This window comes from Chiloscyllium plagiosum, unplaced genomic scaffold (genome assembly GCF_037043375.1).
Source record: "Chiloscyllium plagiosum isolate Xiang-an unplaced genomic scaffold, Cpla_swu_hap1 HiC_scaffold_1, whole genome shotgun sequence".
In the NCBI taxonomy this organism is placed as follows: domain Eukaryota; kingdom Metazoa; phylum Chordata; class Chondrichthyes; order Orectolobiformes; family Hemiscylliidae; genus Chiloscyllium; species Chiloscyllium plagiosum.
In genome coordinates, this window is record NW_028270139.1 from 22,571,124 (window position 1) to 22,587,766 (window position 16,643).

Genomic DNA, 16,643 nt, shown 5'->3' on the forward strand with positions numbered 1-16,643 from the left:
AACGCGTAGCAGATAATGTGCAATGTGGATAAATGTGAGGTTCTCCACTTTGGTAGCAAAATCAAGCGGGCTGATTATTATTTGAATGGCAATAGCTTAGGAAAGGGGGGAGGTGGAATGTGACCTAGATGTCCACATACATCAGTCACGGAAAGTGAGCATGCAAGTAAAGCAGGCAGTGAAGAAGGCAAATGGTGTGCTGGCCTTCTTAGTACAGGAACAGTGATGTCTTGCTACAGGTTAGTAAGTTTGCACATGACACCAAAATTGGAGGTGCAGTGGACAGCGAAGAAGGTTACCTCAGATTACAATGGGATGTTAATCAGATGAGCTGGTGGGCCAAGGAGTGGCAGATGCAGTTTAGATTAGATTAGATTCCCTACAGTAGGGAAACAGGCCCTTTGGCCCAACAAGTCCACACCGACGCTCTGAAGAGTAACCCACCCAGACCCAGTCCCCTACTCTATATTTACCCCTGACTAACACACCAAACACTATGGTCAATTTAGCATGGCCAATTCACCTAACCTGCACATCTTTGAATTGTGAGAGGAAACCGAAGCACCCGGAGGAAACCCATGCAGATATGGGGAGAATGTGCAAACCCCACACAGTCGTTTGAGGTGGGATGCGAACCCAGGTCCCTGGCGCTGTGAGGCAGCAGTGTTAGCCACTGAGCCACCAATTAATTTAGATAAATGTGAGGTGCTACATTTTAGAAAGGCAAATCAAGGCAGGACTTATACACTTAATGGTAAGGTCCTGGCGAGTGCTGCTGAACAAAGAGATCTTGGAGTGCAGGTTCATAGTTCCTTGAAAGTAGTCACAGATAGATAAGATAGTGAAGGCGGCGTTTGGTATGCTCGCCTTTATCGGTTAATGCATTGAGTATAGAAATTGGGAGGTCATGTTGCAGCTATACAGGACATTGGTTAGGTCACTTTTGAAATACTGCGTGCAATTCTGGTCTCCCTGCTATAGGAAGGATGTTGTGAAATGTGAAAGGGTTCAGAAAAGATTTACAAAGATGTTGCCAGGGTTAGAGGGCTTGAGTGATAGAGAGAGGCTGAATAGGCTGGGGCTGTTTTCCTTGGAGCGTTGGAGGCTGAGGGGTGACCTTATAGAGGTTTATAAAATCATGAGGGGCATGAATAGGCTAACTAGACAAGGTCTTTTCCCCAGGGATAGAGAATCTAAAACTAGAGAGCATAGGTGTAAGGTGAGAGTGGAAAGGTTTAAAAGGGACCTAACGGGCAACTTTTTCATACAGAGGGTAGTGCATGTATGGAATGAGCTGCCAGAGAAAGTGGAGGAGGCTGGTACAATTACCATGCTTAAAAGGCAAGTGGACGAGAATGGAATAGGAAGGGTTTAGCAGCATATGGGCCAAATACTGGCAAAATGTGACTAGATTAGGTTAGGAAATCTGGTCAGCATGGACAAGCTAGTTGAAAGGTCTGTTTCTGTGCTGTGCATCTCTATGACTATGACTCTATCTGTACAGGACATCGGTATGGCCACACTTGGAGTATTGCGTGCAGTTTTGGTTTGCTTATGAGGAAGGATGTCTGGTTATTGAGGGATTGCAAAGAAGGTTTACTAGACTGATTCCTGATATAGCAGGACTAACATATGTGGAGAGAGTGGATCTGTTCGGACTATATTCATTTGAGTTTAGAAGAATGAGGAGGATCTTATAGAAACCTCACTGGACTAGTCAGGGTGAATGCAGGAAGGATATTCTCAGTAATTGGATAATCTAGAATGATCAGTCACAGTCAAAGGGGCAAACCTTTAGGACAGAGGGAAGAGATTTCTTCACCCAGTGGTGAGGGTCTGTGGAATTCTCTGCCCCAGAAATCGGTTGAGGCTAAAATATTGAATAGTTCCAAGGAGTTAGGTATAGTTCTTAGGGATTAAAGGATCAAAGAATATGGGGAGAGAGCAAAAACTGGGTTTTGAGGTGAATGATCAGTCAAGATCACATTCAATGAAGCAGGCTTGAGGGGCTGAATGGCCTATTCCTGCTTCTATGTTTCTATTAAGCATTGACATTCTGGAGGGAGATTTCCTCCAACCTATGGTTCTTAAAGGCTTTTGTTCCATGCAATACTCAATTTACATTCTGGCAATGAGTCATCAAGAACTTTGTCATCTGCTGGATGTAATTCATTACAATTCTGAGCACCTCTCTCTTCAATCCACTAAATTGTATAATCAAGTAGTAGCCATGTTTTTAAGAGTCTTTTGTCCGGTTATAATCTGATAACTTTCTTTTTTGAATACAAAAATGTAAGCCTTTTGCAGCTTTTCCCCAAAATATTACTGGACCATAACTACAGTTATGAGATATATTTGATCAAGAAAGATTTTAGATTACATCTTCAAAATTTAGATAGCAAGAGTAACAATCTGGTAACTTAGATTCAATTCATGACAAATATCAACTACATCATAAACAATGTTTAGCAGTTTTGTTACATAAATACATCAGACAGACTTAATTTTCTCACCAAATACCACTTTATTAACCCAGCTGATTCCCTGAGTTTTGCAAATATATAAAAAATAATTTTAATTACAGAAAACTGGCAATTGGGTCCAACCTTAACTGATTGAATTGCATTCACTTAAAGTCATGTTCACTAATATTTGGTTATTTTAAAAATAACCAAATTAAAGTCCTTGGAGGTTTATGATTAAGGTTTTGTTTCACATATGTTGTCAATAATGTTCTTCTAACAGAGCTCCTATTTTCTACTGAACACAATTTAAATATCATCTATTTCCATTTTAAGTTACTCTGTGAAATAGTAAAGCTGTTTGGCAGAAAAAAAACATGATCTCACTTATAAATCAGTTTTGATACAATATTTGTATTTTCAATACAAAGCACTACAATGAAACAGTGCCCACCTTTGACATTATGAATCCTCATCACAGACACAGTGACATCAATGAATGGTCATTTTACTCAATACTAGTTCAAATTACGGTATATCATGTATGAAGCATCACAGTTGAATCATGTCTCAAAAGTAGCTATCCCATAACATCTGTGGCTTATGAGACTAGTCAAGCCCTTTGGTGAACTGAAGTCTTCTAATCCACTGTAAATTGTGGGAATTACATGGCTAGATGTGGTTAGACTGAGAATGATAACTAGCTAAATTCATATTTTGCAGCAAAAGGATGAAAACATAGTAGTTACTTGCGAAAGGATTACGGCTTCAGCATCAGGAAGCCCTATCTGTCACAATAATGGAGAGTTTACAGCTGGCAACCACCAAGTATCAGAACTGTTTAGATTAGATTAGATTAGATTAGATTAGAGTGTGGAAACAGGCCCTTCGGCCCAACAAGTCTACACCAACCCGCCGAAGCGAAACCCACCCACATTTACCCCTTACCTAAAACTACAGGCAATTTAGTATGGCCAATTCACCTGACCCTGCACATCTTTGGATGGTGGGAGGAAACCGCAGCACCCGGAGGAAACCCACGCAGACACGGGGAGAACGTGCAAACTCCACACAGTCATTCGCCTGAGGCGGGAATTGAACCCGGGTCTCTGACGCTGTGAGGCAGCAGTGCTAACCACTGTGCCCAACTGTTCTGTGCATAAACTCAGTTTTTAAAAGTATAGCTAAAGGGAAAGTTACAGTTTACTATTTATTGTAATCAAGTGTTCAATGCATTAGAAATTACCTGTTGGAGTTAGATAAAATAAATTATTAGAACCATTAGCCAAATTTCCTGACAGTAGTGGTATGAGAATGTATCTGTTAAATATCAAAAAATATGAGTTAATGTACTTTGGAAGAAGGAGACAGAGAGAGACAATATGTACTTAACAGATGGAACTTAGTCATGGTGCCACATGGCAGGTTGAGAAAGCAGCACAGAACGGTCTCCTGCGACCACTGAACACAATCATACATTTGTAAAAGGTCATGCAGGATATATTGAGAGACTGAACTGAGATGTTGCAGAGTGAGCAAAGTTTTAATAATGTTTCTTTGATGTACATTCTCCAGACACTGTTTTAATGAAGGGATGCGTAGAATATTGAATGTGAGAAACGAGGACGTCTGTTATCAATTCCCCCAGCCCCTGCAGCTCCAATGGGGCGAATGCAGTATGGAGGTGCTGGACTCCTGATCCTGCAGCAACCTTGTTCCTAACCTTTTCATCTTCAGGAAATCTGGATGCTGTGGGTTCTTCCTCCTCAGGGTTTAGGTGCTCAACACTATGTAACATGTAGCACACCACAAAGTTATGAGAGACCCTCTTTGGGTTGTACTGATCATTATCCTGCTCTTACATTATGGTAGGAGCAGAATATTTTGGCAAGTGGCTTACATCATAACCATTTAAAACCTTTCCACTATCAACAAGGCTCAAATCAGCAATGTGAAAAAGTTCTTACTACTTATTTAAATAAATGGGAACCACAGAAACACAAGTTGTACACCTAGTACAATTATATCGTTTTACTTGCATGACACTGTAATCTTTTGCTATAAATTTTGTGTCTTATGGTCCTGCTTCACAACCACCTGAAGAAGGAGCACCGCTCCGAAAGCTAGTGCTTCCAAATAAACCTTTTGGACTATAACCTGGTCCACCCCAGTCCAACACCGGCTCCTCCACATCATGAGGAGAAATGTTGTGGGAGCACACCTCCAAGACTTTCACAAAGTCACATACATTGGGTTTTTAAAAAAAACTTTGAATTTCCCAACATTATCACCAAAATAAAACCGGTAGATGAAGTAGACCTGCACCACATACCATTCTAGGTGACTAAAGATTGACAATAAATGCTTGTTTGTCATCTTCATCCACTTCACAAGACAGGCACAAGTAGGTGGGTAGCCAATACAAACAGAATATATAACAGCAGAAGTAGATCATTTAGCACCCACCGCTGAGACTGTTCTGCCATTCAATATGACCATGTCTTGATTTTATTGTCTTTTGAATTTCACATTCCTATCTATACCTGGCAACCCGTGATGGTCCAACCTAACAATAATCATAGAACATAGAACATAGAACATACAGCACAGAACAGGCCCTTTGGCCCACGATGTCGTGCCGAACATTTGTCCTAGCTTAAGCATAGCCATGTACCTATCCAATTGCCGCTTAAAGGTCACCAATGATTCTGACTCTGCCACTCCCACAGGCAGCGCATTCCATGCCCCCACCACACTCTGGGTAAAGAACCTACCCCTGACATCCCCCCATACCTTCCACCCTTCACCTTAAATTTATGTCCCCTTGTAACAGTCTGTTGTACCCAGGGAAAAAGTCTCTGACTGTCTACTCTATCTATTCCCCGATCATCTTATAAACCTCTATCAAGTCACCCCTCATCGATTCATCTTTCATCATAAAAATATTCAATGACACTGCCTCCTGAGGCAGAGAGTTCCAAACTTCAAACGAGTCATCTCTCTTCTAAATACCTATGAAAATAAGCCCAGTTTGTGTAATCTGTCCTTAAAAATCAACCCGCTTATTCCACTATTAATCGAGGCAAACATCCTCTAAATTGCTTCTAACAATTCCTTCAATAAGGAGATCAAAACTGCATACAATCTTCAAGATGTGCTTTCACCAATGTCCTGTATAACTGAAGCATAACATCATTACTTCATGTTCAATTTCTCTCTGAATAAAGGACAGCATCCCATTGGTCTTTTTGATTATGTGCTGTACCTGCATACTTATGCTTTGTGATCCAGAATAGTTAGTCCCTCTGCACCGCAGAATTCTGCAAGTGTCTTCTGCTTAATATTCTGCTTTTTTTTAAAAATCAACTTCATAATTGCCACATTATACTCTGTCTACCAGATGTTTGCACAATCACTCCATCTATCCTCATCCCTCTGCAACTACTGTATGTCTTTGTCACAACATAATTTTCTGTCTACCTTGGTGTCATCTGTGGGTTTAGATACCATGCCTTTGCTTCCCTCCCCTGTAATAATAACCTCCTCTGTAGTAATAATGTCAATAGTAGTAAGTCAGGACTCACTTGTCACAACTTGCCAACCCAACCAAGAGTCTTTTATGCTCTGTTTTCTGCCAGCCATCAATTTTCTGTCCAAGTTGATATATCACCTTCTTCACCACAAGCTTTTATCTTCCACAATTGCATCTGATGTGGCATTTTTCAAATGCTTGCTAGAAATCTAAGTATAATACTTTTACAGGCTCCCCATTATCCATGGCATATGTTACTAATTCAAAAATCTCTGATAAATAGTTACATATGATTTCTTTTACATGCAACCATGCTGACTCTTCCTAATTACCCAGGCAAAATCCTAAAGGGGCTGTGAGCAATGTGAGCTTTGGCGAAATATATATCGGAATCAATCCGGCAAGGTCCATTCCGACGCTGAGATCATCTCGCTACATCTTTAACACAAGCTGCATCGGTCAAATGGCTATTGATGCCATATCTTACCTCATTAATATTCAGCCTCTATCTTACCAAGCAAGCTATATACCAGGAAAACTTAACAAGCAAAACAGGGCAGGTACATGGTAAACTCAGCTTGCGGCTAGCTCTGAACAACCTCTATGTTGCCTTCGACCAGACCGCAGCCCAGGGCACAATCACCAAGTCCCAAACACATGCATTCCCCTCTGTGGATATTGGCAACTGCCAACCCATCATGACTATCATAGAGATTTTCTATTCACTGGAAATGTGCTCTGGAAGGATAGAATTGCACCTCAGGACTCGCCAGCAGCTAGCACTGAAGGGATGCAGCAAGGACACTTTGTGCATAGAGATAGGCACTCAGCTCACAGACTGGACTAGACTATAAATGCGCGTTAGCAGTTTCAGTGCTTGCTGACTTCATGCCCATCTGCAGGCTCACAGCAGACCCACCTTGACATTCAGACATGACAATTAGCACAGTCACAAAACAGGCAGCTTACCTTGCTGCTAAGCAGTTCTTGGTCTAGAGGACACATATTGTCCCTGTGCTGGCTTCAGTTTCTTCTGAGTGCTCTGGTTTCCTCCCACAGTACAAAGATGCGCAGGTTAGGTAAATTATCTCTCGTGTCCAGGGATGTGTAATATAGATAGATTAACCATGGGAAATGCAGGGTTATGGAGTTATGGGGATCTGTGTCTGAGTAGGATGCTCTTTGGAAGGTCATTGCTGACTCAATGGGCCAAATAGCCTCTTTCTGCGCGCGTGGGGCTAACGAGATTGGTGAGATGATTAGGCAACAGTCAGTGGTCTGGGCCAGTCTTGCTCACATCTGTACAATCATTTCAGTTGAGGAGGTGGGCCAAAGTCAGTCCATCCACAGAAATTAAGGAATGAGGGAGGGCTAAGTGTGATCTTTGCCATGGCGCTGGGTTTCAGCACATTAGACTTCAGGACGAGGACTGCAGGCTCTGATTGTGAAGTGGTGTTGGTCGTTTTTTTTTGTTAGGGTGGGTGGGGGTGGGGGTGGCCTACACAATGAAACATTTTATAAAAAGAGTCTTGGACATTGGAGACTGCAAGGTATATTACTTTGCACCAACTTATTGAAATATAAGAACTCTCACACACAGCAACTTTAAATTAAAATTAGAATTTGAAAGTAATGTTGAAAACACTTCTGATTATGTGACAAACAGGCTTAAAGTTAGAAATGAATCTAGGAGAACATTCTTAAAGACTGAAAGCCGAACTAACCTAGTACATAGCAATTCCTCATACAATCAGAAGATAACCATTGCGGTTCCTTACAGCCAAAATTAGATGATATTAATGAAGTGAGAAGTGCTGTGGACTACCTTCCACATCAAAATGATAAATTCATTTGTAAGAACCAAACAATATTACATGCCACCCAGCTATCTTGAATAGAAAGGAAAAAAAATCGAGGACTGAATTTGGGTTTCCAGCCAATGTGTGTCTTGTTTAAGCGTCCAAGATTAATTTCACACCTAGTGTTTATATTTTCAGTTTACTGCCCAGTATTATGTTATTACCTCTTTCACACAGCAGAAATACTTCCCCTCCTTAAAAAGGTTTATATTCTGTAAGCTCCTGGGAAAATATTGCATTTTAAGTTTTGTAAAGATAATAAGACTGTTGTGGATTTTGATTCAAAGCTTTTGGCAATAAGTACATTGTATCATTGTCCACTGCACTCATTACCAACAAACACCAACTCTAGTAATTGGCCTATTTACTTGAGCAACTTTGGATTTATGCCTCAGTTCATTAACGGTGTATAGTTCATTCTAATGAATGCTTTCGTGTTAGCACACAAAATGCGACTCAATGCTGAGTGATGTTCCAAGATTTTAATAACTGTATGGAAACAATTGTTACCCTTTCCCTTTCATCCTTTTAAGATAATCCTAAATTTATGCCCTCCTGACTAATTGAAGAACCAGTGCAAGCAATTTTACTTTTGCAAAACAGAATTTACATAATCTTTTTCATGTGCTTGAACTCATGCAGCACGTAATCAATTCACCCATATCTACGCTTATGTTGAAGGGGAGAAGAAAAATCATTTACAATATAAACTGTAAAGTTGAATGAAGTACTCTTGAATTCAAATGTAAGTCTTGTGACTGGTCAATGATCTACCTCATGCAAATATTTTCTATTAAAGCTATTTTTAAGAAGAAAGGAAAAGGAAAAACAAATAGTTGCAAGGGCTTCAAAGAAAAAAAACTCAACATTGTGGTTGGACTGTCAATAGACAAAGATTTGAACTAGCAGAAATATTTAAAAGTTAGAACTATTTCCATACTGGGATTTTTAATTCAAACTGTTAAATACACAAATATTATTTAAGTCAAGGAATCTATTACATTTCCTTTCCAAATGTTTTTCCAAACTTGTCATTTCTAATCTCTACAGACATGAAGAAAAGTTTTGAATTTCACCCTTACCTTGGAGAGCAATGAGACAGGAGGAGGAAGTAACTATTAGGGATACTGGGTTAAGGTACAAAACACTTGACAGATTTAAAGATCTCCACAAAATTCTCAAAGGCCTTTGTGCAGCTGCTGCTCATGGAGTAGGGTGATAGTTTTGATCAAAGCCATATTGTTACACATGTTGAAAAGGGAGCATAAAGAGCCAAATAAGCTACTGCAGAGAATGACAGTGTTGTGCCTGTGAACTTCAACTGGCGCCATGTATTCCAAACCCAGTTCCTGCTCTTACCCATAAGCTTCAGATTCTTCATTGCCATGTATTTATCAAAGTCTCATTGAATTATGATTAACGTCGACCTCAATAGTCACATGTGGGTAAAACTGACACATTTTAACAGCTGTCGCTGAATAATACTTCCACTTCTCTCATTCTTTATGTGAAAATCCTAAATTTACACCTTATTATTAGTTCAACAAGCACAAATAATCAAGTATTTCCGTCTCAAAACTTTTATAGCTTTGAAAATCCATGATTAGATTTCTTCCATGGAACTTCTCTCAGTTTCAGAGCATTTTATCTGCAAGCTGATAATTTGCCATTTTAGGTTTTATTTGGTGAATTTCCGTGGGACTAGATTTATTACATGTATATTAGGGTAATAGAAAAGCTAGGCAAGGATGGAGTAGGTTTGTCTGGCAAGCAATAGAAAAAAATTCGAGAATATGCCTCTCTGTTTACCTGGCCACTGGAATGTATTGCTGGCAAAGACTGGAGATATTAATTTAACTGCACTCCTTCTTGGGCAAGCAACGGCGTGCATTAGGACATGAAGTCTAATGTTTGAAAAGACTATAGAACTAACGAGCAAAAAAGATAAGATCACAAGGAGGAAACAATCTGGCTCATTGAACTGCTCTGACCATAGCTAATCCTGGCTTTCAATTCATTCTCCTGAGCTTCAAATACCTATTGATTCCTTAGACACCGAAAATACCTCTATCTCAGCTTTAAATACAGCTGATGATGGCACATTTACAATGAACTAAACCAGAGAGTTCAAAAGATTCACAACCTTTCTCATCTCAGTCCTAGGAGAAAGTGAGGTCTGCAGATGCTGGAGATCAAAGTTGAAACTTTATTGCTGGAACAGCACAGCAGGTCAGGCAGCATCCAGGGAACAGGAGATTCGACGTTTCGGGCACAGGCCCTTCTTCAGGATATATTTCCCTCCCCACCCCTTTCCGCCTTCCGCAAAGACCGTTCCCTCCGTGACTACCTGGTCAGGTCCACGCCCCCCCTACAACCCATCCTCCCATCCTGGCACCTTCCCCTGCCACTGCAGGAATTGCAAAACCTGCGCCCACACCTCCTCCCTCACCTCCATCCAAGGCCCTAAAGGAGCCTTCCACATCCATCAAAGTTTTACCTGCACATCCACCAATATCATTTATTGTATCAGTTGCTTCCGATGCGGTCTCCTCTACATTGGGGAGACTGGACGCCTCCTAGCAGAGCGCTTTAGGGAACATCTCCGGGACACCCGCACCAATCAACCACACCTCCCAACATTTCAACTCCCCCTCCCACTCTGCTGAGGACATGGAGGTGCTGGGCCTCCTTCACCCCCTCCTCCCTCACCACCAGACGCCTGGAGGAAGAATGCTTCATCTTCCGCCTCAGAACACTTCAACCCCAGGGCATCAATGTGGACTTCAACAGTTCCCTCATTTCCCCTTCCCCCATCTCACCTAGGTCCAAACTTCCAGCTCAGCACTGTTCCCATGACTTGTCCTACCTGCCTATCTTCTTTTCCACCTATCCACTCCATCCTCCCTCCCAACCTATCACCTTCATCCCCTCCCCCACTCACCTATTGTACTCAATGCTACTTTCTCCCTACCCCCACCCTCCTCTCACTTATCTCTCCACCCTTCAGCCTGTATTCCTGATGAAGGGATTTTGCCCGAAACGTCGATTTTACTGCTCCTCGGATGCTGCCTGAACTACTGTGCTCTTCCAGCACCACTAATCCAGAATGCCCATTTTCAGTTAGCATGTCTTCACGTGTGAGATTCATGGTGCATGAGTAACTTTTTTTCAGGTTCTCTCTTGTTCTTCAGTTCATTAATGATCCAGCTGGGCTCTACAGCCTTCCTCATCGAATCAAGAAGAAGTGGTCGTGCTTGACAGACCTTCCAATGTTCATGCTACTTGCGTCATATGTAAAGCCTAGCTGTACAGCATTTCAGGTGGTGGAAACCAGGAACTGGTCCTCACACTGTGATGCTCAAATATATCACTGTGGAAACTGCCTTACTTGTATTCCTTGGCCTAGCTGCTCTTGACATGAACATGCCAAATTGGACTGTGGTTGGAGTGAACATGCCAAATTCTCAGACCAGAAGTACTCTAGTCGGAGTATGACTGACCACAGCCAATCCCCCTGAAGACTAGAATCAGATAAGCCCTTGACTGAGTGTGCTTCTGACAGCAGTACCCCTTGACCTCACTACAGACTAAGTGCATAGACGTAAGGTGGTTGCTACTCAATTGCGAATTTCTGAAGTCAACATTTATAGGGGAAAAACCCCAAAACCTTTTGTGGATGTCAAGATTCTGATGTTTTCACTCCCATTACATTTCTTCCACCTTTCGTCATTACCCATATCACATTACCCATACCACTCCATCTCTTAGCTAGACATTTTATTCACCTAAAACCAGTCCATAGTAACTGTGTGGGCTTGATTCCCTTCTTTTCCTTTCCCAGCTAGATAACTTCTAATCTCAATCTGTATTTTACAACTAGGATCAAGCTTGAAATACCTCCCTCTCATCAATTTCTCTCAATCACGAGCTCTTAAAGCAGTGATCTCCTTCTCTCCCTCATGCTGTGGTCAATTTTAGAGAGACTTACTACCTTTATTGCATGGCATTCTCTTTTGCTTGGATTCCAGTAGACTGACACACTCTGTGAAGTTCACAAGTATTTTAAAACACCCTGCAACACAACCAATCCTACAATTGCTTATTGGGACTCCCTCCCTCTGAATATCCATTTCCAGAGCATTTTGAACAACATGGACCTTGCATTCAGGTATGAATGCTAACAAGGTATCCTTTTGGAGTTTTGTCCCTTTACTGGGACTTCAGAGATTAGGCACACATTTTCACTCTTGGGTTAGAAGCGCAGGTTAAGGACAATTCCAGCCTCTACAAATCTGATCCAGGAAAAACTGTCCTGGATTTTGGTTTCAGTGGATAGTATAAACATTATGGAGTAGTAGCACATGGCACAGAAGAAGTTTGGACACTTTCTTACTGCCTTGTGTGGAGGCAGACTGGGCAGAAGCCCTGTACCAACATAGAGTCAAAGCAATGAAAACTCACCCTCAACTGTCTCCATGTCACATTCTTGATAACATATGATACCTCATGATCCAAGATCCATTCCCCATGGTCCCATAGTTCCCTGGTTCCATGCCATCCTACACTCCTCTACTCACTCCATGTTCCCTTACACAATTCTTACTAATCTAAGCCCCCTTCCCATAACCCTTCATTGCCCTAATATGGCCTATGAAACAGAGACCAATGTTGTGGTGATAGATATCAAATCATGTCTTATGGGGGACTTTAACTTTCCTGATATTGATTGGGAAAGCTATAGCTCAAGTTCGTTAGATGGGTCAGTGTTTGTTCAATGTGTGCAGGAGAGTTTCCTGACACAATATGTAGACAGGCCAACAAGAGGTGAGGCCATACTGGATTTGGTTCTGGGTAACGAACCAGGCCAGGTGTTAGAATTAAAGGTAGGTGAGCACTTTGGGGATAGTGACCATAATTCGGTGATTTTTACACTCGTGATGGAGAGGGATAAGTGTGTACTACAGGGCAAGAGTTATAGTTGGGGTAAGGGAAATTATGATGCGGTGAGGCATGACTTAGGATGTGTGGCTTGGAAAAGTAGACTCCAAGGCAAGAGTGTAAAGGATATGTGGAACTTGTTCAAGGGGCAACTATTGAGTGTCCTTGATAATTATGTACCTGTCAGGCAGGAAGGAAAGGGTCGTGCGAGGGAGCCGTGGTTTAATAAGGAATTGGAATCCCTTGTTAAATGGAAGAGGGCGGCCTATCTCAAGATGAGACGTGAAGGTTCAATTGGGGCGATTGAGAGTTATAGGGTAGCCAGGAAGGACCTGAAGAGAGAGCTAAAAGCAGCAAGGAGGGGACATGAAAGGTCCTTAGTCGATAGGATTAGGGAAAACCCTAAGGCTTTCTATAGGTATGTTAGGAATAAAAGAATGACTAGGGTAGGAATAGGTCCAGTCAAGGATAGTAGTGGGAAGTTGCGTGTGGAGGCGGAAGAGATTGGGGAGACACTGAATGAATACTTTTCTTCAGTATTTACTCAGGAACAGGGCATTGTTGTAGATGAGAATACTGAGTCACAAATAAGTAGAATGGATGGCTTTGAGGTATGTAGAGAAGAGGTGTTGGAAATCCTGGAAAAGGTGAAAATTGATAAATCCCCTGGGCCTGATGGCATTTATCCTAGGATTCTCTGGGAAGCAAGGGAGGAGATTGCAGAGCCATTGGCCTTGATTTTTATGTCCTCTTTGTCTACAGGAGTAGTCCCAGAAGACTGGAGGATAGCAAATGTGGTTCCCTTGTTCAAAAAGGGGAGTAGGGATAGCCCTAGTAACTATAGGCCGGTGAGTCTCACTTCTGTTGTGGGCAAAGTCTTAGAGAGAATTGTAAGGGATAGGATTTATGCACATCTGGATAGGAATAATGTGATCAAGGATAGTCAGCATGGTTTTGTGAAGGGCAAGTCGTGCCTCACAAACCTTATTGAATTCTTTGAAAAGGTGACGAAGGAGGTTGATGAGGGGAAAGCGGTAGATGTGGTATATATGGATTTTAGTAAGGCGTTTGATAAGGTTCCCCATGGTAGGCTACTGCAGAAAATACGGAGATATGGCATTGAGGGTGAATTGGAGGTTTGGATTAGGAATTGGCTGGATAGAAGAAGACAGAGGGTAGTAGTTGATGGCAAAGTTTCTTCATGGAGTGCCGTCACTAGCGGTGTTCCGCAAGGATCTGTTTTGGGACCATTGCTGTTTGTCATTTTTATAAATGACCTGGAAGAGGGGTTAGAAGGTTGGGTGAGCAAGTTTGCGGATGATACGAAAGTCGGAGGAGTTGTTGACAGTGAGGAAGCATGTGGCAGGTTACAGCAGGATATAGAGAAGCTGCAGAGCTGGGCAGAAAGGTGGCAGATGGAATTCAATGTAGCTAAGTGCGAGGTGATTCACTTTGGGAAGAATAACAAAAAGATGGGGTACTGGGCTAATGGTCGGATACTTGGTAGTGTGGATGAACAGAGGGATGTTGGTGTCCATGTACACAGATCTCTGAAAGTTGCCACCCAGGTAAATAGTGCGGTGAGGAAGGCATATGGCGTACTGGCTTTTATTGGTAGAGGAATTGAGTTCCGGAGTCCTGAGGTCATGATGCAGTTGTATAAGACTCTGGTACGGCCGCATCTGGAATATTGTGCGCAGTTTTGGTCGCCATACTATAGGAAGGATGTGGAGGCATTGGAACGGGTGCAGAGGAGGTTTACCAGGATGTTGCCTGGTATGGAAGGAAAATCGTATGAGGAAAGACTGAGGCACTTGGAGCTGTTTTCACTAGAGAAAAGAAGGTTTAGGGGTGACTTGATTGAGGTGTACAAGATGATTAGGGGGTTAGATAGGGTAGACAGTATGAACCTTTTCCCGCGTATGGAGTCGGGTATTACAAGGGGGCATAGCTTTAAATTAAGGGGGGGTAGATATAGGACTGATGTTAGGGGTAGGTTCTTCACTCAGCGAGTCGTTAGTTCATGGAATGCCCTGCCAGTAACAGTGGTGGACTCTCCCTCTTTATGGGCATTTAAGAGGGCATTGGATAGGTATATGGAGGATAGTGGGTTAGTGTAGTTTAGGTGGGCTTGGATCGGCGCAACATCGAGGGCCCAAGGGCCTGTACTGCGCTGTATTCTTCTATGTTCTATGTTCTATGTTCTATACCCCATCTCCCAAATTTGTCCCCTCACACGTCATACAAATTCAACCAGTACCCACCAAGGACAGGCCTCAGGGCCAAGCTGGGTAAAAAAATGCTGAGTTGGAGCTCACAAATCAACATGTGAACTGGCAGGCCCTGATAGTGCTACTCTCTACATTGCCATTTTGCTCGAAGTTAATGGCATGGTCCTAAAACATCACAAACTTACAAACCTTCGCATTTCTAACAATAAGGCTATTGGCAAGGAGAGCCATAGAGATGTACAACATGAAAACAGACCCTTTGGTCCAACTCGTTCATGCTGACCACATAACCTAAATTAATCTAGTCCCATTTGCCCACAATTGTCCCAAATATCCCTTTAAAACCTTCCGATTTAATACCCATCCAGATGCCTTTTAAATGCTGTAGTTGTACCAGTTTCTACCACTTCCTCTGGCAGCTCATTCCATATATGCACCAGCCTCAGCATGCTCCTTTGGTCCTTTTTTAAATCATTCCCCTCTCACCTTAAACCTACATCCTCTAGTTTTGGACACCCCTGTCCTGGGAAAAAGACTTCGGCTATTCACACTATCCATGTCCCTCATGATTTTATAAATATCAAAAGGTCACTCACCAGCTTCAAACACTCCAGAGAAAACAGCCCCAGCCTATTCAACCTCACTCTGTAGTTCAAACCCTCCAACCCAGGCAAGAGCCTTGTAAATCTTTTTGGAACCCTTTCAAGTTTAACAACATTTTTCCTATAGGAGGGACACCAGAACTGAACACAGTCTTCCGAAAGTGGCCTAACCAATGTCCTGTACAGCCGCAACATGACATGCCAATTTGTATACTCAATGCACTGACTAATAAAGGCAAGCACATCAGTCACAAAGATGATGCAAGCTACTGTGTAAAATGATGATTGTATCACTGCAGACAGTGTCAGCACAACCAAGGGAGATATGCATTTCTAAACAAAACTGTTCTTATCTCAGAAAACTGAAGAAATATTCATACATCCGCCAAGCCCTTTTCCTCTTGCCAACTTTTTCCATTTTCATTCTTCTCAAAGCAGCGAAACCTTGGTGGGATGCAGTTTCGTAAATACTAGTTGCCTTCGAGTATATCAGCCAAGTGGCCATAGTCTAAACCTAAGCTCTAACAGTGGTTGCTATGTTGACAGTTACATATAGACGAATGGAAACATTTAAAATATTACAATACTGTAACCGGACACTTCTCATTACAAACTTGCAGATTAAGTACATCTGTGAGGCATACCAATCAAAGCACTGGGAAAACATGAAGCATTGTGGATTCCCTTGCTAGTTTCCTCCCTCAAACCCACAACAAATACTTATTCACAAATGGAGGGAATTAAAATGACAACCCACTCCAGCCGTACAGAGGGAAAAAAAAACATAATGGCAAACTGTGCTTTGACAGCATAGGAAAGACCTCCTGCCTACATGTTTAGTTGTGCCGTGTTAATCAATATTGGCCTCATTCCTGGTGCAGGGTTCATTCTACTATTAACACGTGAAATTATATTGCCATATCTGATCCTGTGGATGCGATTTTAAAAATGAATGCCAGTACCATAATTGCACAAAACAAGTTTTTCTTGTTTGTCTGTCTGAAAACTTAATATGAATG

The 16,643-nt window shown here is 42.0% G+C and overlaps 1 protein-coding gene across 2 annotated transcripts in view; it reads right to left on the minus strand.

The window, feature by feature from the left end:
* LOC122553709 (uncharacterized) overlaps positions 1-16,643 on the minus strand; it is a 161,105-nt gene that overhangs the window by 65,881 nt on the left and 78,581 nt on the right. The gene's annotated exons all lie outside the window — the stretch shown is intronic.